The sequence below is a fragment of the Mesocricetus auratus genome, unplaced genomic scaffold (genome assembly GCF_017639785.1).
Source record: "Mesocricetus auratus isolate SY011 unplaced genomic scaffold, BCM_Maur_2.0 Super-Scaffold_100037, whole genome shotgun sequence".
Lineage (NCBI taxonomy): Eukaryota > Metazoa > Chordata > Mammalia > Rodentia > Cricetidae > Mesocricetus > Mesocricetus auratus.
This window is the reverse complement of record NW_024429215.1, coordinates 3,148,882-3,171,881: the sequence shown is the minus strand read 5'-3', so window position 1 is coordinate 3,171,881 and position 23,000 is coordinate 3,148,882. Positions and strand designations below refer to the sequence as shown.

The 23,000-nt window shown below is 40.6% G+C and overlaps 1 long non-coding RNA gene across 1 annotated transcript; it reads right to left on the bottom strand.

The window, feature by feature from the left end:
- Positions 1 to 831: 831 nt before the first annotated feature.
- LOC121135353 lies at positions 832 to 8,979 on the bottom strand. Its single transcript, XR_005872495.1, has 3 exons — positions 8,868 to 8,979; positions 3,304 to 3,353; positions 832 to 2,814 (listed from the first exon to the last, which is right to left on the bottom strand). It is a non-coding gene; the product is annotated as an uncharacterized LOC121135353 (long non-coding RNA).
- Between the last annotated feature and the right edge of the window lie 14,021 nt (positions 8,980 to 23,000).

Here is a 23,000-nt window from a genome sequence, read left to right as displayed (position 1 = left end):
TGAGTATGGTAGCAGAAACTGTAAGATCTCCTTGAATTCAAGCCAATTTGCACTACATAGTGAACATAATAGTAAAACATTTTTCAATATCACATACACACACACAAATATAGTTGAATATAAGTTTGCCCTGTTGCTTGAGAAAAGGCCTCATAAGAAAGCTATAGCTAGCATGACATTCTGTATGTAGTTTAATGTATAATATATAATGAATATTTTAAAACACATTCTGGTAAACAGTTCATTCTATAGCATTAGCTCATTTTTCAAAGCATGACCATTTTCTATAGAAATTAAGCTTCCAAATAATTGTTTGCATATTTACTTAAATTACAAGAGAACTGAAAGTGGGAGACATTTTATACTGTTTATACTCCAAGGTGGTTTTTCTTCTACAAATTCATCCCATTAACTCAGAATCAATATTTTCTTGAACTTTTTTCTAATTCAGATATATTTTAGCTAGCTTATCCCTTAATTGAGGTATTTGCACATTTTGTTTAATGCTATATCTCCAAACCTGGAAGCAGAAACAATGCCTATTAAAGTAATTTTTCAGCTACCATTAATCCAGTGAATTTTTAAGAATGTTTTGGTAAATAGTTATAAATCTTCCAAGTATACTGTTGAAATTTTTTGTAATAACATTCTATTTTGAATTTTACCTGGATCAAAAAAATAAAACGTGGTTGTTGATAAATGATCATAATATTATTTATTGTGCTATCAACACATTGAGTTAAATACCTGTTATTTTATGTTGCATGAAATAAAGAATGACTATAATTGAATACTAGGTTTTCTATGAATATAACATGGTGAGCAAGTATGTGAGCCTATATGTGATATAATCATCTCTAAAGTAAATTTGGCAGTGATTTTCATAATTCCTCTCTAAAGGTTAATGAATCATGTAATGACCTAGTTAGGGTTTCTATATCTGTGAAGAGACACCATGTACATGGCTGATCTTTTAAAGAAAACACATTTAATTGGGGTGGCTTACATTTTCAGAGGTTTTATCAAGTATCATCAAGTTGTAACATGGTAGAATGCAGGCAGACTTGCTGCTGTAGAAGGTGCTGTTCATTGCACATCTTGACCCATTGGCAACTGCAAGAGGTCTGGGATATGGTTGATAGCTTGAGCATACATAAGATCTCAATATCCACCCACAAAGTGACACACTTGTTCCAACAAGGCCAAGTTTACAGCAACAAAGCCACAACTCCTAAGAGTACCATTCCCTATGAGCTTCTGCAGGCCAATTACATTCAGACTACCACAGGTCAATAAGCATTTAGGTTCACAAGAAGTATGACATTTCTTTCTGTGTGAGTAAAGAAGGAAATCATCCTACTGAGAAAGACTAAAAGTGTAAGTTTGTTTTTACATCAGAATTTATTAGACCATGAAATTTTTGATGGGGCGTACATAAGGCCCCATAACAGATTGCATGAAGTATTCAGCTTACATCTATCCCAATGTGGGAATAATGAAAATGTTGTTCCTTATCCTTGAATTGGATGGGGGTGGGGGAATAGGGAGGAACTTTTTAAATATCAGTTATATTTTTGAGATATCTATATTTTTGAGATACTTGTTTTAACAACTTTGGTTCCAATAACTTGTACATGTTAATCTTTTATTTTCCCATTTTTTCAGGTGCTTAAAGATAAGTCATACCATCATTACTCCCAAGGCATTCTGGTATATTTTTTGCTATTAATGGGCAAACATATATGTGAATCAGAAGCATAATTCTAATGAGCATAGTAAATAAACGTCTTTTAGACATGTAAAAATAGTAACACTACTACATCCAAAACTGTCACTGAAAAGCAGAACCCAGTGACATCACTCACTTACTTTTGCCTATGAGACACAGTCCTAGAACCAACCCTATGACATCAGTGTTCCTTACATTCCTTTGCTGGAAATTTTTATGTTTTCGTAAAGACAAAGCAGAATACTGCCTCAACTTAACCTTTGTAGGGTTTTTTTTTGGTTTTTATTCTGAATTAAACACATTGTTAAAGTGTACAGATTGCTTTAATTTAGGAGTTTATTTTTTATCTAATATCTCCCAATGTACTTGTTTTCTTTTCAGTAGCATTTAAAGCATGTCAAGTTAATAATGTATTATTTAATCTACTTCTGGCAGTCTTAATTACCCCTTTCTGCTTATTAAGCATATCTTGTAAGGATCCTCAGAATGTGTTAACATAAGTAATCTTCATCAAGAAAAAATCAGAAGTCAAATCTAGGGGTCAGAACCTGAAAGATCAGAGAATCACTTGAGCACCCACCAGTGACTCCTGACTCTTCCCTTCCTTTATCTAAAAAATGCAAAGTCCTGTATCAGCCCCACCTTACAACTTCCAGTCTCCCATCTTCCCACAGTCCTCCAAATGTCTATGGTATTCTTTGGTCAGCTAATGGCTAGCTCAGCTGTCTGATGTCCAGCAAGCTGAGCTTATTTTCAAAATATGATCAAAATACCACACAACACCCAGAAACTTCTCATCTACTTCAAACTTTTGCTACTTCCATTCGCTATATGAAGGTCTCCTTGGCAGGTGTCTCATGGCTTGGATGTCTCAGCATCCTGTGGTCTCAAAGGCAACCCAGCTGCATCTTCACTGCTTCATGCAATGAACTCTCACAATCTCTTCACTGGAGCACTGGCTGTCTCAAACACAGATGTGTGCAATAGTGAAGAACTGACCACAGAAGAGGAATCCTTCATCTTTACAATTTGCATCTTCCTTTTTTCCATAATCAGTAAAACATTCTGCCATGATTTGATGGAACCTACCAAGATTGGAAGAAATTTTCTATTTTTTTATAATGTTGCTTTTGAGACAAGAATTATTTTGTGTACTCCTTCCATAAGTTAAGTGCTTAGCTGAATAGAGACTAACAATTGTGTCACCTTCCCAGGCTTCAAATGCAGAGGAAGGCCTTTTATTTTATGGTGTTAAAAACCTTGAAAATTGCTGTCTATTTCCTTTACTAGACTGCCATCTGAAACTACTGAATGTTCTTTTTCTTAACAAAACTGAGACTTTTCATTCCCTCCTATTTGTGTCCCTTTCACTGTAGACCTGAAGGAGTCAACAGTAATAACCATCCAACAAAAGCAATATTTTGTCTAAGACATCAGCCCATTACTGTGAAACTCAGCCTTATTCACTTTCTTGTGACATGTAAAAATTTAGAAAGATTTGGGACAAAAATATCACACAAATGAACTCTAGATGAATTTTTCACAAAATCATCTAAGTACCTGTACTTACTTACCAGGCCAAGATCACCTAATACAATCAAACAGGAATGAAGTCAGGCTTGTCCTAAAGGGACACAGAAAGACAAGGATATGACTTTTTTATTGAGAGTAATCAAACCTTTTATATTTTCATCAGAAACAGATGATAGTGGCAATTTCCAGGATCAATACGGTTGTAGTTTACAGGATAACATGAAAATTGCAAGCCATACAGATTATACAAGATTAATATCCAAGAACAATTTTCTTGTTAAGCTCACACACTTAGCCAGACGTTGGTGGCACACGCCTTTAATCCCAGCACTCGGGAGGGAGAGGCAGGTGGATCTCTGTGAGTTTGAGGCCAGGCTGGACCGATAGCCTCCAAAACAATACAGAGAAACCCTGTCTCATAAAAACCAAAAAAAGGAAAAAAAAATGCTCACACACTTGCTTGACTACCATGAGAACAAATGGTGAAATACAAATTAGCCTGAATGCTTCACTACCTGATGGAGGGCATCATTTCATCAGCAATTGGAAGGCACATTGTTTCCCAGCAGCCATGAACTTCAGCCTGAATATCCTATGACACATGTGTCTCAAGGCAGGTAGGACAGGAAAACTCCTTGGTGGCCTGCACAGCCTTTTACCCACTAAAATCCTGACCCTGACCTTCAGTGTCTGCCATTACTTTCAACATTCCCATCTTTCATATCCTACAACAACTGCTACTGGAAAAGTTTTATGGCTTTTGCCATTTAAAGTCTTGATATTTTCAACATTCTTCCAAAAGTCAACATTCCCATGTCCATTACAGCAAAAAAAAAAAAAACTCTTTTTAAGTACCACTTTTTGTTCTAACATTCTTCTCTCTTGCTTTGATTAAATTATCTCAGTAAGCCAGGCTGGACCAACAGCCTCCAAAACAATACAGAGAGATCCTGTCTCATAAAACCAGAAAAAAAATTATCTCAGTAAAATTTACTCAGGTAGTAAACTGATTTCCTTGTTACATCTTTGTCAGTGTCTATCATTGTGGGTGCTTAGGAGAAAAACTCAAGATAATGACTGAATGTAAAACATGTGGAACCATTATTTCTTGATTTGCTCTTTTGCTTTGTCACTGTCTTTTCCTCAGCTAGCTCTCTTTACCAGCCCGGCGCACTTGCTCTGAGACATTGCCAACTCAAGCGGAAGTCTTCCTCCCACATCAATCATCAGTCAACACAATCTTTTTTCAGGCAGAAATCAGACATTCTGATCTAAGAACACCACTGATGTTCACTCAGGTGACTCTGGGTTTTGTAATGTCAATGCCTGAGGCTAATTAGTAGGCAGAGACATTAGCATGAGGTATTAAAAATCCAAAGCCAGTGTATTAATCACATCAATCACATAAGCAGCAAAGACTCAAACATGAAGATAGCAGCAACTGAAAAACACAGATATGCCAGGAAATGGGAAGAGGCAAGCATCTATGATAAAGAAGAAACCAACTGAAACTCTCTCCACAGCAACTTCTCCCCCCCCCAAAAAAACACAACCCGTAGGAACTGATAACATAAGAAATTTTATGAAGACAAATTGGTGAAGGTCCATCATTTTCAAGAAAATGATATAATTTGATTACATTTATATAAAAGCAGAACATAGGTTCGCATAACATGAGGTCAATACTGGGACAAAGAAACAACAACCAAAAATGAGCAAAATATTTTTGAAACAATAAAGGGGTTGGTGAGAAGAAGTCAAGAAATAAGGCAGGAAAAATAAATTCAACTTGTAATCAAAAGACCAAAGAAAACTTCAGAAACGAAAACTGTGATCCTGACCAATGTTACCAGCTCCCTATAATTCTATGTATAAGAAACTAAATAGACACAGACTTGCCAACTTTCCTCAAATTTTCTCCAAGTGATCTTGTACTGTTGCTTCTGACCCTCGAGCTACTGATATTTCTCCAAAGAAAGAAGCCCCATGCTCTAGAGCTCTCCCGAGAAATAGAGGTGATCTCTTGCTATGGATCAGCAGCAACTAGTAACTCCTTGTTTCAGGTAAATGCAGCCCCACTGATGCTCAATGACAAAACAACATAGACAAATTATTTAAAATCTGTGTCCTGCCACATAGATTATAGCATAAAACATGGATTCTGCCCTATCTACCTGCCCAACACCAGACACACCTGAGAAATCTCTGCACATCAGAAACTCCTATTCTCTCCTGGAACTGAACTTCACTGAATCACACCATTGTGGTTTGTTGCACTACCAAGTTCCAAACATTGTAATCATGTATTGGTGAAAGATGATCCACATCACCATTTTCCCACAAGTTCAAGAACTATTTGCGATATTTATAATACAAACCTGTAATGGAATGCAATATTCAGACCTAGAGACCAGACCTTCTGTTTTCTCATCTGTCTTCCCATTGCAACCAAAATGAGTGACTATATGTGAACACTAGACAGAGATACTGCAAGAATTTTATCCTTCCATGCCAGGGCTACAGAGTCTCCCATTACCCAGTAAATCCATACTGGGAGGCACAGAGAACAAAAGTCACTGCCTAGGTCACCATAGAGCCCAACAATACTACAGTCTGATTCATGGTTCATTCAAGTCCCAGCTGAGTTGAAAGATTACTGAGTGGTGGTGGCACATGCCTTTAATCACAGCACTTGAGAGGCAGAGGCAGTCAGAACTCAATGAGCTCCAGACCAGTCTGGTCTACATGGTTATTTCTAGGGCACCCATGACTATTACACAGGGAATCCTTGTCTTGAAAAACAAACAAATAGTAGCTAACTAAATACATAAATGAAATGATAGTTCAACAGACTGGCTCTGACGTGATACACTCACCATGGTATAACTTATAATCTTTCCTAAAACTCATTTCAGCAAAGACAGAAGAGAACCATGGAAAGAACCCCAAAATTACCTACCAGTAGTATTCCTGACTGCTAACCATTCTCAGAACCCCATATCGGCTAGGGTCACCCTGCTAGACTCACATTAACATTTTCCCTCCTGGGTGATCAGAGATCAGATGACTCAGACAACACAGTAGACAGAGCCAAAGTCAGGAAAGCTCGTATTTTAGTGGAGATTCCTCCTCTTTTGTACAGCACTTCCTGTTCCTCATCCAAACACATGGTCCTTTGTATGCACATTCCATTACACACACTCAATGTCCAGTGCAGCAAACCCATTGCCACAGAGCTGTGAAATTCTGCAACCAAACACAGGCCACATTTGCAGAGTAACTGTTATTACACTGTAACTGAGTTAAAGAAAAACAGGCCAGGAGTTAGAAAACAATGGGCTAATGAGAGGGCTTGGAGTCAGAAAAGACAATGTGAATATAATGCATTTATAATTTCAAAAATTATTTTGAAAAGTTGAAACACGCTTTATGGTCATGTGCTCCAGAGACTAGAGTCTTGCATTATAGCAAATTAAGGGTTTCTCATACTTTTTTTCCTAAGATAAACACAATAATCCAGAAAAATACCAGTACTTAGAAGTGGACTCCAGCAGTTAAGTAAAATACAATCACATAGCAAGGATATTTCTAAATCTTTTCTTAAGTACACCATTGACAGGAAACAACAGATCATTCTTCAGAGACAGGGTCCTGAGTTGAAGGTCATAGAGGATATGAAAGATAGGACAAGAAGAAGGTAGAAAAGGTAAATACTAGTTTGGAGAGGTATTGCAGAGGATATGCCCCAGACCAACTAAGATTCATAAGAAGAATTGCATCTTTTATACTACTTAAATGTGGTGGGAGGATGGAAGCAGTTGGGGGAATTAAATTAAGTCATCAAAAGCTATCATATAATGGGAGAAATTCAGAAGGAGTCTATTCAAACAATGCCACACAGGGGAAATGGGGTATCTCAAGAACATTAATGACTAAAAACACAGTGGCCTTAGGACAAACACCATTCGCTTCATATGGTGGGAAGAGTTGGGTTCTCAAGATGTGAAGTCAGCCTTCCAAAAGTCCCTGGCCCAAGACCATTACCAGCTCTCCCTCACATAATGCAGGTTTTAGAGTAGGAACTATGTTTTATGTCAATACAGCAGGCCCTTAGGGAAATCCCCCAGGTCCTAGGACCCAGGCTGTCACTAACTCTCCCAAAAATGTTCCTCCTCCCAGCCTAAGGCTTTTAGTAAAAGCCTGAATTGATGAGGTAAGTTCTTAACACAAAAGTGTTTTATTTTCAAATAATTGTCACCTGGTGTCATATTGCCCACCTGGCAAAACAATGCTTTTCTCAACAACAACAACAACAACAACAAAAACAACTAGAAGTTTAAGAAACACCAGATTTTAAGGTTTGTTTTGACCATGTAGTGCCTCCTTGAGCAACCTGTTACAGGCCTGTTCTTTGATATGGGGATATGCCTAGTGGGTGTTTGCAAATCAGTGGTGGTTTCTTTGTAATGGTTTGGAGTCACATGTTACCATCCTGGTGCACAAATGCGTATCCTAGCATCTACACATGGCTGGTTAGCACACACGTGTCTGTTGCAGCTGAGCCATGAGCAAGTCTAATGTATTCAGCGAAAGCCTGGAGATTTAAATGAAAGACAAGACTTCTGTCCCTTTGTGATAAGTGTGTGTGTGTGTGTGTGTGTCTGTCTGTCTGTCTGTCTGTCTGACTGACTTTTTATTGCAATGGGGGAGCAGCCTTATATATAGACTTACAGCACAGTGGAAAACCCCTAGGTGGAAGAGTTCACGTTTTCATAATTAGAGGTTGATGCCAGTGGGACAAGGCTGGGGCTGTAATCCAGGACTAGAAAACAGGATGCACCTGTGGGAATTGGCTGAAATGAAGATCACAGAGACACTGTGAGTGCTGGGGGCTAACACTTATCTTCTGGATGTTTCAGAGGCAGTCCTCCCTCAGCTCAGTTGTATTTAGGGAGACAGATTGTCTCCTAAGCATTGGTAAATTTTTTTTGGTTTTTCGAGACAGGGTTTCTCTGTGGCATTGGAGGCTGTCCTGGAACTAGCTTTTGTAGGCCTGGCTGGCCTCGAACTCACAGACATCCGCCTGCCTCTGCCTCCCAAGTGCTGAGATTAAAGGCGTGCGCCACCAATGCCCGGTGCATTGGTAAATTCTTTATGTCACCAATTCTACTCTTCTACATTAAGGCATAATAGGTACTGTTTCCCAACACATGAGATGACTCTAGACAACCTGCACAAAAATAGGTATAGGTGGAGATTACATGTAAATATTAAATACAAAGTGTTGAATGTCAAGAAAATGCTAGAAAAGTTAGGCGCCTGTGCCTTAGGCAAGCTGTTTCCACATATACATCAAGAATGTTGAACTTGACTAGAAAGTTGTTTCTGCACACATCTCCCTGCTCCCAATGCTTTGACCAAATTAAGCCCATAACGTAAAGATATTGAGAGACCTCCCTGTAGGTTGAAGAATTTACAAGGACTGCATAGGACTTCACAGGTCTGACCACAGTTTTTCACGCAGATACAGGGAGGACCCACCACACTGTATTCCACAACTCCCCATCTGTTCCTCCCCATCTGCAGACAGCATCCCCTAGCTCACCATGTTGTGGTTTCCCAGATAACTGAAGCTCTCAGATCAGCTCCCTGCTGCAGCAACTGCACCAGAGCACATAAAACCACTGGCTCCTCTTCAAAGCCAAGCCTGAAGCCTGGTGCCAGGAAGAGCCCTGCACCACTTCTGACTGGAAGCTTACATGGAGGGCCTGATTGGATAGTGATGACTGAGTGACAAGAGCACCTCCCACAGGATTAGAGTGTGCTTAAAGACACAGTAAAGGAAAAGATCTTTTCCAGATCTGCAAAGATATGTATTTAATAGCACTGGCCCCTGGCTCGGGTTGCAGACCTGCTATCTTCCTGGTCTCCATAGGAACTTCCCCTTGTCCTCAGAGATACAACTGAATAGTTTGTACCTCACTGAGGATGCAGCAATCCAATTCAGACCACATCAAACTGAAGAGAAAAAGCTCACATTTAATGGATACAGTCCTCCTGGATGGCCTTCCAGGCCACCAGAAAGGAGATGGGAATGGGAGACCTAAAAAAAGAAAACATGAGTCAGCTCTCTGGGGACTGTTTAAGTATCCTGTGGGAGTATCAGTGAGAATCTCTAGTGAAGGGTCATTGTTTGTCATTATTTTGCTTTCTGAGATGAAGCAGGATTTGGAAGAAGATGGGGGAGGGGGACTTGGATGGAATCTCTACCATAGTACTTCAGACTCTTTGGGTATATGGAATCCAGTGGTTAGAATGAAGCTTCCACCATAACAATAATGTGAGTAGCTAGCTTTTACAGTCCACCATACTAGTGATGGGCCAAAACTTAAAATGAATAAAAGTGTAAAAACTTGGGCTCTCAACCTATGAAGATAAAGGCAACTTCTAATGGTAAGGCAAATTTAACTCCTTAAATTTCCATGGAGTGCCATGGCTGGCATCTGAGCACCTGCTCTCAGAGAAGGGGAGGTAATTGTCCACCACTCCTATTAACATTCCTTTGCTAATTGCTGGTCCTAAAGGTCCCATGCCAGTTGTAACAGTCCCCTGTGCAAGGTTAAGTCAGTACGCTGGCCTGCCCTGTTACCTGGCAGAAGGCACTCAGGCAGCACTCTGGCCAGCCCAGAGTTCCATGAGAAGCAGTCCTCACGCAGGTGCAAAGGACCCCTTTAATGCAGAGACCCCTGCACACTTAAGCTCTCTCTCTTTCATCCCCCCTCTCATCTTCCCTTACTCTCAACCTCTCCCTCATCCTCTCTCATCTCTCCTTACTCTCATCATCCTTCTCCTCTTCTCTCTTACCTTACTGTCTCTCTTATGTCTGTCTCCCCCCTTTTGGTCTGGCTATAGTAAACTATGATTAATATGCTCTCCATGGATTGTGCTCCAAATATCGTGCCTGTCTTTATTCCCTAATTAAAAACAGCCTGGCCCAGGGGATAACTGAAAGACCCAGTGACCCCCCCCTGTAACCCTGCCAGCTCATGACTTATCTTACTCAAATGTATCTTGCTTAAAACATACAGTTGCTACTTTACACTGTACTTTGTATAACATTATGTAAACATGGAAAGTGAAATTTGTGGCCTAAGTGAAAGTCTCCCTTGATCAGGCAAATCCTTAACAAAACAGTGTTTTAATCTTCAAATAACTGTCACCTGGTATACTATTGCCCATCTGGCAAAAGTACATATTCCTCAAAAAAAAAACCTGGAACTTTATGGCCCACCAGGCCATAAGGTTGCTTGTGACCCTGTAATGCCTCCTTGAGAAGCTTGGTACAGGCCTGCTTTTTTGAGATGGGGATGGACCTAGAGCCTGTTTTCAAGTCAGGGGTAGGTCATATGTAATGGTTTGGAGACAAATGTCTAGAAAATCATGGGAACAAATGTGTATTCTCCCATATTCTTCTCTTACAGGCTTATATATACTTATCTTTGGATGTTTTAGAGGGAGCTCTCCCTCAGCTGAATTCTATTTTGTGAGACTTAATCTCCTAAACAACTGTAATTCCTTTGTATTACCACATTTACTCTTCTACATCACAGCTTATTAGTCAAGTGTTATCCATGAGATGCCTTTTATAATCTCTACATAATTAACAATAAATGCATCTTACATGTAAATTGTAAATATACTATTATTTACTATTAGTACTGAACTCCTAGAAGGTACTGAAGAGACAAGTACTCTTCAAGTTTGGTGACGTGCTTTCCATGGGTGCACCAAAAGTGTGCTGGATTTGACTAGAAAAGTTTCTACACACAACTCCCTACTCCAAATGCTCAGAACAGACTCAGCCCACAGAGCAAAGGTATTGAGAGACCTGCCCCTGGATCCAGGGTATTTCAAGGAGTGCATTGAACATCACAGGACAGGGAGTGTGGCTGCAGCCTCCCACCCTGACCAGGGAATACCCAACACACCAGATTCAGCACCTCACCATCTGCCACACCTCATCTGGGGACAGCAGCCCCTTGCTCACCATGTTTTTGTTTTCCAGCTCAAATCACAGCACACTAGCACTAGTTTCTCTTCAAGACAGAAGCCATCATCCAGAAAGCCCTGCACCACTTCTAACAGGCAGGTTTCCTAGGGCCCTGATTGGCTAGTAAGGACTCAGTGATTAGCTCACCTCCCATAGGGTTACTATGTGCATAATGACACAGTACAATAGTTGCTGACCCCTGCCTTCTACCTCAGAAAATGACCCTATATAGGTCACCAGAGATCTATGTTTCCACAGCATTTGCTCCTGGCTCCAATAGCAAACTCTGCTATTTTCCTGAACTCCATAGGCATTCCCCTATCCTCCTCCTGGACACAATGTGGTAGATGCTTGCACAGCCTCCTATAATTAGTATGTGGATGTAGTGATTCTCTGTGAGAAAGCTGGAAGATTTTCGAGAATATTTACTAAATGTATGATGGAAATAATGCTACCTGAAAAGGAGGTCTAAGATATTTTATTGAATATAGAAATTGCTTACTGAGAAGAGCGACAATGCCCTTGCAGTGACCAGGATCCAAGAGAAAGAAGTTTGCTTTCCCTTTTCCTTTTATCTCCTACCTGTCCCATGAACCCCTCTTGAGTATGTGATCTTTCCCTTACAATTACCCTTTTAGTCTAAATAAGAGATTTAAACTTGATGCAAAGCTCAAACATATACAGCATGTATACATAGAAGGTGATAAGCAAATTAGAATCTATTTATATCCTAAACTAAGCCTATCTATTCCATCTGAATCCTAAACGTATTGGAAAGAGATGCCAAGTCTGAACACCTCCTTCTAATAGCAACCCTAAATAATTTAAAACTAACATTAATATGTGTAACTATACTGCAATATTACAGTAGGGAAAGAGGTCATAGTATTCTCAAGATTACTTCCTGCTGAAATGGCATGATGAGAATCCTGTGGCAAACTGTAAGAAGAAAATGTTAGGGTAACAAGAGTCTTAAGTAGATTAAATAGTCTCTGTTTGCCAGGAGATGCTTGATTGAACTTCTTGACAGACGTTCTAATATTGATTGAAGCTCTTGTCTGGAGCTGCAGCCAGCTTGTAGCAGGTGTACCATATCCATTCATTGGTCAAGAGTTGTGCCGAGTGATGTAGTTCCAAACTGGTTTCAGGGTGGTACTAGTCAGGTGGATCCAATGATGTGGGGCAGTTCAGATGCATCCAGTCCAACCAGGTGGAGTTGATGAACTAGGACCCCATTTCCTTTCCAAAGTGTTTGAACATTGCTGTCAGGAAATTCCTTGCTCTCTGGAAAACTCAAACATTAATGTTAACAGAGAAATTTTATGCATACTGGGAAAGCCAACAATAAGGAAGACAGCAAACATGAGGGAGATTAGACTTTCAGAAAAGGAACTGAGTATAAAGAGACCACAGTCCCTAGTTTTGTTTCCTTCTGTCTTATATCAATGGCTCTTTCATGTAACACAGAAATTCTGAATCTTATTTTAACAATATGCTTGGATTTACATGAGGAGAGCCAATCCAACTCCAAAACCTGCTTCAGTTAAATGAGTTGGGACTAAAAGGATTAGCAAGCAAGTTGAAATGTATATTAAAACAACAAGATGGAGTGTGTTAGACATTGCTGAACATATGTGAATCCTAGCATCCTAATCTCTAAGAGGCCTGGTAAGCACATACTTATCTGTAGGTGTTTTAGAGGCAGACCTCCCTCAACTAAATTCTACTTTGCGAGACTTACTATCTCCTAAGCAGTTGTAAATCCTTTGTACTACCAATTTTATTCTTCTACATCACAGCTTAGTTTTGTGTGCAAGTCAATACTTGGGATACTTTTTAAAACCTCCACAAAATTAACATTAAATGAACCTTATATGTAAAGTTTTGAAAGACCCCGAATTTATAGAAATAAAATATAAGCTTAAACAGGGAGGGCACCCCACTAGAGAACTTGGGAAGTGAACAAAGGACCCCATCCCAGGAACCAGCCATACCACAGAATTGAATATATGGTTTAGAGACCTTAATTGCAGAAGGGCTGTAAATCGCCACAGAATGGAATGTATGGTTTAGCATCCTTAATTGCAGAAGGACTGTAAATCCACAAAAAGCCAATTATGGGCTGCCATCTGTGAAGAACTGACCAGGGCAAACAAGACTAGTGGGAAACAAGGAGATAACACTATTTACTTAGGGAGAGATAATTAACTCATGCCAAGGTTTGAGGAATTTACAATATGAAGGACATCTACTTCCCCGGGACAGGAGTCACGTACCCCCTTCCCCCGTCACGAGATAAGGACCCCTCCCAAAGGCTTGTGGTTTTTGTCTTTAAAAGCTGATTGTAACTGAACCTTGGGACCAATCGGTCTAAAAGCTGACCGAGAGGCCCATCTGCAATGCCTAATTAAAGCCTCTTGCGTGTTGCATCAACTGGCGTGTGGACTCTTGATTCTTGGGGTGACGAATCCAGCCTGGGGACCCCTCCTCAATTTGGGGTACCCCAACAGTTTAAATGCAAAGTGGTGAACCTCTAGAAGGTACTGAAGAAACCAGGCCTCTCCAAGTTTAACGAACTGCTTTTCAAGCATGAACCAAAAGCAAGTTAAGTTGACTATAAAGTTGCTTCTACACAAAGCTTCCTGCTCCCAATGCTCACAGCAGACTCAGACCACAGAGCAAAGTTATTGAGATGCCTGAATCTGGGTCCAGGGCATTTCAAGGACTGCATGGGACCTCACAGGACAGAGATTCTGGCTGCAGCTTCCTACACTGATCCAGGGAATGCCTACCACACCGGCAACAGCACTTCACCTTCTGTCGCTCTCCATCTGGGGACAGCAGCCCCTCACTCACCATGCTGTGGTTAAAGCTTGCTTTTAAGCACAGCACACAAAACAATCGGTGCTGGTTTCTCTTCAAAGCCAAGCCTGAAGCCAGGGGCCTTCTTAATGGCAGTTCACCTAGGGTCCTGATTGGCTAGTGAGGCCTGAGTGACAAGTACACCTCCCATAGGTTTACAGTGTTCTTGAGACACAGCATAATTGTTCCTGATGCAGCCTTCCATCTCAGACAATGACCTTTTCTAGATCAGCAGAGATCTGCATTTCTATAGCACTCGGCCCTGGATCCAGTAGCAGACCCTGCTATCTTCCTGCACTCCACAGGCATTTCCCCTTCCTCCTCCTGGACACAATGTGACTAGCTAGTTTGCACAGGCCTCTATATTTACTACGTGGATGGAGTGATTCTTTGTCAAAAGCTAGAAGGGAGCCCAGAATAATATCTACTGAATAGAAATTTAAGTACACAAAAATGTGGTTTTACATTGAGGTCAGGTGAATTGAAGGTGCTTTTTATATGGTTGTCACAGGAACTTCAGACAATCTGGAACGATATATGAACCAGATCACAAAAAAGATAATAGGCCTGTTTCCCTTCAGAAGGCTGGATGATGGCTCCATTGCAGAAGAAATTTTATTTGTGAAATTCAGAGCAGACTCTCTGAAAATGCATAATAAAAAAGAAGTAGTCTTCATGGAAAGTTGAATATATAGAGACTAAGGTAGCTAGGAAGATTGTGTTTCTCACCACTATTGTTAGACAGCACATCTCCCTCAGTGAGCAGGTTAAAAAAATACCAAACAAAAAATGACTAATTAGTTCAAGGTTTCCAACATGAAGAGGAATGGTAGACTGGATCTCAAGGTATATGTAGAAAGTGGATTTATTAGAGTGTCTCACAGCTGTAGTCCAGTTAGCCCAACCATGTCTACCTACCAATAGAAATGAACTTCATTATTCATGGTTCTCTACATGAACTGGACTGGCAAAATGAATCTCTCCATGAATGTAGAAGGTGGATTAATTTGAATGTCTCAAAACTGTGGTCCAGGTAATCCAACAATGGCTGCCTACCAAAGGAAATTTGAAGAGTCCAGTAGTTGTTTAGTTTATCAGGCTGGATGTATCATCTGTTCTTCATTATACACCAAAATTCCAAAGAAGTAGGCTCTAATGCTAGGAAAGGAATGAGCTTGGTATCCAGAGATAGAATGAAAAGTCACAGAGAGAAAGATTCCTCCTTCAATATCCTTTACATATGCAGGCTACCACCAGGTGATGCCATCCATACTAAACTTTTATCCTGCTCTTTCCTTATGAGATTTGTTTTGTTTTCTTTTGGTGTTTTCAACACAGCTTTTGCCTGTTTAGTCCTGGAACACATTCTGTGGACCTGGGTGGCCTCAAACTTAAAAATCCAACTGGCTCTGCCTCCTGAGCATGTGCACTGCCACCAAGCAGTTAAATGTGAATCCCGTCACCTTTTTACATGTAGGGTTTCTCTGTGTGTCTTTGCCTGTCCTGGAACTCATTCTGCCACTCTGACCTGCAGCTCACAGAGATCTGTCAGCCTCTGCAGGAACTGGAGAAGTGAGGTTGAGCAGCAATGTTAAAATGCTGGAACTTACTTAACCTCAAATGGCCACCATGTCTTCCATGCCATTATTTCAAAAGATAGCTTCATGTGCTATGGATATCTGTATAAGAAATTATTTGCCTCATCCGCTCATGAAGCCTGTGTCTGAGAATGTGTGGAGGATGTCAGGATTACTAACACAGAGACCCATTGGTGGTGAAAGAAGGCTTCTAGAAGGCTTCCAGAAGGCCCCAAGAAAAGCTCCACATTATTCTTCCCCTGGCTGGTTATATGCCCTAACACCAGATGCAGCAGTGGGGGCTCAGGAAGAGGCATTTAGTCATTGGAAAGGTCCAGTGTTCCTGTGGGCGAGCCCTTTTGAAAACATCAGGAATTTATTGTACTGGTAAACATGCTTTTACAGACACTGGATTGTTTTTTGGTAAACATGTTTTCTACCAGTTACAACTGCCTGCTCCCAGGCTGATGGGGAAGTGGGTCTCTGGCCAAGGTCTGTTGTTCCCACAATTCCCCCTTTTTTATTTTCTAATGTGGCACTCCTGTCTTATGTCAAGTAGGGTCACCCTCCTGACCTGTCTTTGTGGGACCTGATGAGCTCTGTCTTAGGCAGGAGGTCTCCATCCCACAGGTTGCCCATCATCTTGAATCATCTGTAACCACAATTCATGGCTACCGGGATTGCCATGGGCTAAATTGAACAATACTTGGTGATGGATCTGTTGCCTGTGGAACAAGGCATGTTTGAACTCAGCATAAAGCCAGAATGACTACTACCACTGTCACCACTCCCAGTACCACCATTGACATAGCACCTCCCCATTGGCATTCCCATCCCCTGATCTTGGCCATAGCATTCTACCAGCCTTCCTCTGTTACAAGGGTAACCCGCATGTGGTTTACAGTTAAAATTTGATGGTCAAAACAGTGATAAAGTTTACAATCATTCCAAGATCCACTCAGGAGAACATTTAGAAAGTGCACTTGCACAGATACATTAAATATACTCATTGATGTTACGCATGATAAAAAAATATGAACAAGAGGCTTGTTGCACTATCCACAGAGCATCAATTTTTTCCTGAGTGATGCAGTTTGTTGATTTAATGTTAGGAGCCTCAGCTGAATATAAGAATTGAGCACATTCTCAGTGGCCAGCACTTTGCTAACTCTACCAGCAAGGCTGTTAACAGTCTCTGCTTTGGTGGAAGTTTGGGCAATGGCAATTCTGGCCACGGCAGCCAGATATGGCAATGGCTGCAACAACAGCGGCCATGATGACAAAGTCTCCTTTTTGTCACATTAGGACAAGTTGCATTTCTCCAGAAAATTACACTGGCATAGGCATGATTCCAGAAGCAGGAACCACCAAGGCTGATATTTCAAGTGTCTGTGTCCTGTTCAAATACTGAAAAGGGGCTTTTGCCACTCAACACAGTCCATATCAGTGTCCAATTGTTTTAAATGGGTCCTTTCTTCCCCGAAAGGAAAAAACTGGCAAAATGAATTCTGTTGTTTCAAGGTGTGTCAAGGGCAGACTGCTAATCTCCAGTTCTCTGTTGGCTTCAGGATGAAAACTCACGGGTCTGGGAGGTTGATGCAATAGGCCTGTTGTGAAACTGGAAATTTCAAACTGACTATTTCCTTTCTTTCTTGAACTGTAGATTTGATGACATCAAGGGTCAGGAACACTGATTTAGGAGATCTCACTCAAACTGGCTTGGACAGGCTCCCACAATGTCAGATCCATGTTTTCTCTGCTCTATGCATCTCACCAAATATTCTGACAGCCATCGAGCTTTATTCTTTTGCTGCAAGAAAACATAAACATGCCCTCGACCCCAAATTAGGGCAGAATTGGGTCTTTTCCACTGTCTAGTGTATGGATATCTACACTTGACCTGAGCAAAAGTCACTCAAGTTCCATCATGCCAGAATCTGTCTGCAGCAGTTTGCTCACTGGCATCCACATTTCAAAAATTTTTAAGTGAGGAGTGTATTTTTTTTGTTTGTTTTTTCGAGACAGGGTTTCTCTGTGGCTTTGGAGGCTGTCCTGGAACTCCCTTGGTAGTCTAGGCTGGTCTCGAACTCACAGAGATCCGCCTGCCTCTGCCTCCCGAGAGCTGGGATTAAAGGCATGCGCCACCAACGCCCGGCGAGGAGTGTGTTTTTAATGAATCATGTGGGGACTGGGAAATTACTCCCCATTTTTTATTTTCTAAAATTTTATTTGAAGATCTGTTGATGCTGGACTATAACAGTAGAAGGATTTGTCTACCTCCTTAGTTAACTTTCTAGGTGAATTGGGATCACTATCTAAATTACTAGTAGATGCCATTTAAAAAGGACATAACCATTAATTATTTTCCAAAAACTTCTGAGAGTCATTTAATGTTTATAAACTCTATTATGTCCCAAATAACTTTTGAAAATTATTTAAAATCTGTGAGCAGTCTTTTCCAATCCAACTGGTAGCTCTCACTAGCTGACAAGGCCTTATTTGTATCTGAGCTGATAAGGCCTAATTTGTATCTGAGCTGACAAGGCCTAATTTGCATCTACAGAGACACCTTTGGGGGTGGGGCCTGACAAAGTGGCAGTTTTTTGAAACTTTTTTTTAATTGACTGTCTCTGCAGGCTTAAATCTTTTAACTTTTCTGTTAAGACATTAACCGAATGGCTAGGTGTTCCTTTTGGCTATAGCTAAAGCAATTTAGGTAGCTTTTTTACTATATTCAAAATGATTTAAGCATCCTTTTAATCATATCCAAGGCAACTGGAATAGTTGCTTTCATCAACATTCACACATTTACATTTCATATTCCATACATATTGGCGTGGTCACACCTATACACATTGACCATGTATATATCTTTTTTAATTTCTTCTTTTGTCTATATTATGAATAGTTTGTTGAAATGAAACATCCTTAATTGAAGTCTCTTGTAACACAGCAACTATAGCCAATCCTTGAATATCCAGAATCTGAACAATCCAAATTTATCTATGTTGTCTCTTTTCTGTAAGATCTTAAAACAGTTTCTGACTGTCTGTATTAAGAGCATTTTCTATATATTTGCCTGGGTGTTAGCCATGGCAGCAGCTCTCAAGGCTGTGAGTTTGCTATGGTCCAGCTCTGACCTTCCTTGTCCCTTGCCTTTGGGCCTTTGCTGACCTACTGTAGGTTATCTGTGGCCATTTTTCTCTCCTGCACCCTGGACTTTTTAAGTTTCTGCCAGTCTGACATCTGAACAAACCTTTAATAGACTCATTTGTGCAGACTTCCTTTCCACAAGGTCTTAGCATGGCCTAGCATGCTGCATTAGCATTCTCACAGGCTACTTGTCTCAATCGAAAGGTTAACACCTGTATCTCCCCTTATTTTGGATGATGCTTGTAGTTGCCTAAAGACAAAATTTGAAATAACTCCTTTGGTCCTTGCCTGCTCTTTCCAAAACTTCCAGCCCATGTCCTGGCAGCTGAAAGCCTGTTTCCAGTTCTCCTTGCTGCTGGGCCAATCTGCCCATACATTGCTATCAAAAGTTAACTGCTGATCTACATCTTTGCCCTTCTTCTCTGAACACTTTATAATAAAAGGAAGGTTTTGTGCTCTCTCTCTCTCTCTCTCTCTCTCTCTCTCTCTCTCTCTCTCTCTCTCTCTCTCTCTAGCTGCTTCCCCAAAGCTGGAGACACTGACCTCTTGTGGCTGACAGCCATGACCTGAGGGTTACCTGCCCCCAGGCTGCCCTAGACAAAGGAACATTTTTTTGATTTGAGGAAACTTGAAAAGTTCCTATCTCCTATGAAGCGGTTCTGCTAAATCTTTCAAGTCTCTTACCTTTTGTTGAATTTTACCAGTAGATTTCTGCCTCTCTGTGTTCCTAGTTAAAATTGAGAGACTTGAAGACTCTCTGTACTGGTACTCAGTATCTTTCTCTTTATACTCATGGTGTGGAGTTCTCTGCTAATCAGGGGCAGATATTTCCCTGCTGTCTCTCTCATAGGTGCGGCCATACCTTCCCTTCCCCCACTCCCTGTACAGCTCCAATACAGCCTTGGCAAGGAGGAAGGATCCTTTTACAACTTGTAAACTCTAAAGTCCTCTATAGTTTTGCTTTATTCTAGCTCTCAAGGCTATCAAAACACACAAGTAAATATACAGTCATTTGACCAACAATTTCTGTCTTATACATTCCCTTAATAATCTTGATGAGCGTCAACACCCTTTTAGCATCCCGTCCAGGGACAAACATCTCCCATGTAAGATATAACCTTTTTAAATCTTTGTTTATAACACATGTTCCTCATAAGAAAAGCACAAGATCCCTCTTTTTCACCCTAAATCCTCATATCCTGAGGGCTTCCTTGAGCTCAGAAATAGAGACTTTTGATTACCAAGTTTTTCAATTCACCGATTTTCAATTGATCCTCCAACTGAGGATGATCCCTCAGGTGAGAGCCTAGAGATTTAATCAATTCCATCCTGCAACTGAGGACAATCTCTCAGGTTCCCCTTTCTTTCCCAACCTTGACGTTGGGCTAAGTCCTGGAGATTTAACCTGGTACCACTAGCTTGGTACCCCTTTTCCACCTATTTTCAATCCATCCTCATACTGAGGATTATCCCTCAGGCAAAAGCCTGGAGATTTATTCAATCCACCCTCCAACTGAGGGCAATCTCTCAGGGTCCCCTTACTTTCCTGACCTTTGTCGGATGAAGGCCTGGAGATTTAATCTGGTGCCCCTAGCTTGGTACCCCTTTTTAATACATCCTCATAGCCTTACTTGCTGGCCAACCTTTTAGATCTCTCAGTTCCCCTTTATTTTCCTGACCTCAGTTGATCAAGCGAAAGGCTGGAGATTTTTATTTTTATTTTACCTTCTTTTTTGAGACAGGGTTTCTCTCTATTGTTTTGGAAGCTGTCCTGGAACAAGCTCTATAGACCAGGATGGCCTTGATCCTACCTACCTCTGCCTCCGGAGTGCTGGGATTAAAGTTGTGTGCCACCAACACCCGACTCTCTGAAGATCATGGCTAACTTCCTCCCAATCTGGGACATTTAAGCCTCCTGCAGTAATGAAACATGGACTCTCTCATTCAATCCATTTTAGAAAGCCTTCCATGATTTTAGCCTTGACTACAGTCCCCTGTTCTTAAAGAAACTTTATAAATTGATACTGTAATTAAAGCTTCCTGGGACTATTCCCCATCAGTTCTTTTCTGATTTTCCCCAATGTGTCCCTGGCTGGCAAAAGGGACAGCCATGTCCATTTACCTCGCCTTTAAAATTTCATGCTGCCTCATGTCCCCATTATTTTCCCATAAGGTACAGCATCTTGAAGTACTGCCTTCAAAGGGGATTATGCAGAGATGCTTTATTATATCATGGCTTGAGATTTATTAAAAATAAAACAAATTTTTCCATTATATGTCTGTTCCTTCAATGTGATTACAGGTGTTTAGACCATTACAGTTATATGGAGACCAGATGTCAACTTCATGGGGTCTACTTTTGGCCTACAATTAGTCAAACAATAGACACATAGAATTCTAATTTCTCTGGGAATCTCTTTGTGGGAAAATTCTTGAGTCTTCCAAATGAAAATGTCTCTATTGGAGTCTTATCTGACCACATTACAGAATAAAAAGGAACTGAGATAGTAAGGCTGTTTTAGACATGGGGAAAATTCATTATTTCACTTCTTTATATTAGTTTTGAATACATTTGCCTTCTATCTAAGCCCGTTAGGACCTCAGTAATGGATTTACTGAATATTTCTTTATTGTTTCAAATTAGTCAAATTCAGTAAATATGTTTTACATTATTATTAATTTTCTCATTCTCCTTTTGTATTATTTTTCTTTTCTTTTTAAGAATAGTATTACTGTGATTCCCTGTCTGACATAGAACTCACACTATAGACTAGGACGTCCTAGGACATCAAAGAGATCTGTCCATCTTGACTCCAGAGTGCCTGCATTATAGTTGGACATGTCACTAGATAAGTTGATTCATTTTATTGGCTTTCTGAGGATAACTGACTGAGCCTGGCTAAATAGGGTACCTAGGACACAAGCTCTAGTCCTAACTCCAGTAACAGAAGAAGATACCCATCAAATGCAACCTTTCCACCTTAAAGTCTACTCTCTTCCAACTATGAGAAATTTGATTTTTTTCTTGTCATGGGCTTGGTTATAGTTAATCAAAGACCTGGGAAGTGTTCTGCCTTATTCTGCAGATGGTGAAACACAGGCTCACGTAGGTAAGTAGATTTTGAACATAGTTAAGTGCAACTCCACATGTTACTCACCCCATCATTCTAATGCCTCACTAAGTGAAGTTGAAGCCTACTAAGTCAGGCATAATGGCAGAGGCTTGTAATCATGGTCCCCAGAAAGTAGAGGTAGGAATTTCAGCATTTCAAAGTCATCCAAGATGAAAATGGTCAATAGGGTATGGGGGCAGGAGCACAGAACAAATGGAGACTGACTATTTAAGGACAGTGTCCATAATCTTCCATGAAGCTTCAGAGCTTCAGGGATATGGCATTGGCATTTGGTAGTTAAGGTATTTACCACCCCATCTGCCTATTTTTTATTTTATAAATTATATTTCAATTAGAAAGACCATATTGTACACTATCAGTCTGGGGCCCATGAATTCCACATGCTTAGGTTAGCTGTTTCTGTGAGTTTCCCCAGACTGGTTTTGACTTGCTTGCTCATCCCTCCACACTCTCTACAAATGGATTCCAGCAGTTCAGCTCACTGCTTTGCTGTACGTTTTTGCTTCTGCTTCCATCAGCTACTGGAGGAAAGCTCTAGGATGGCATACAAGGTAGTAGTCTATTTAATTATAGGGGAGGGGCATTTATGGCAGCCTCTCCACTATTGCTTTGTTAGTTGAGATCATCCTTGTAGATCTCTAGATATTTACTTAGTGTCAGATTTCAATTTAAATGTATAGTGGTTCCCTCTATTATGGTATCTCTTTTCTTGCTGTTATCTGTTCTTCCGCTGACCCAATCTTCCAGCTCCCTCATGTACTTCTCCCTCATTCTCTGCTCCCCTCCTCTTTCTCCTTCCTGCCTTTCCCCTCCAACCCCCATGCTTCCAATCTATTTAGTAGCTCTTGTCCCTTTTTCCTTCTTTGGGTGTCAGTGGCTGAATTTTTCATTTGTTTTTCTAGACAGGGTTTCTTTTTATTGTTTTGGAGGCTGTCCTGTCACTCACTCTGTAGACCAGGCTG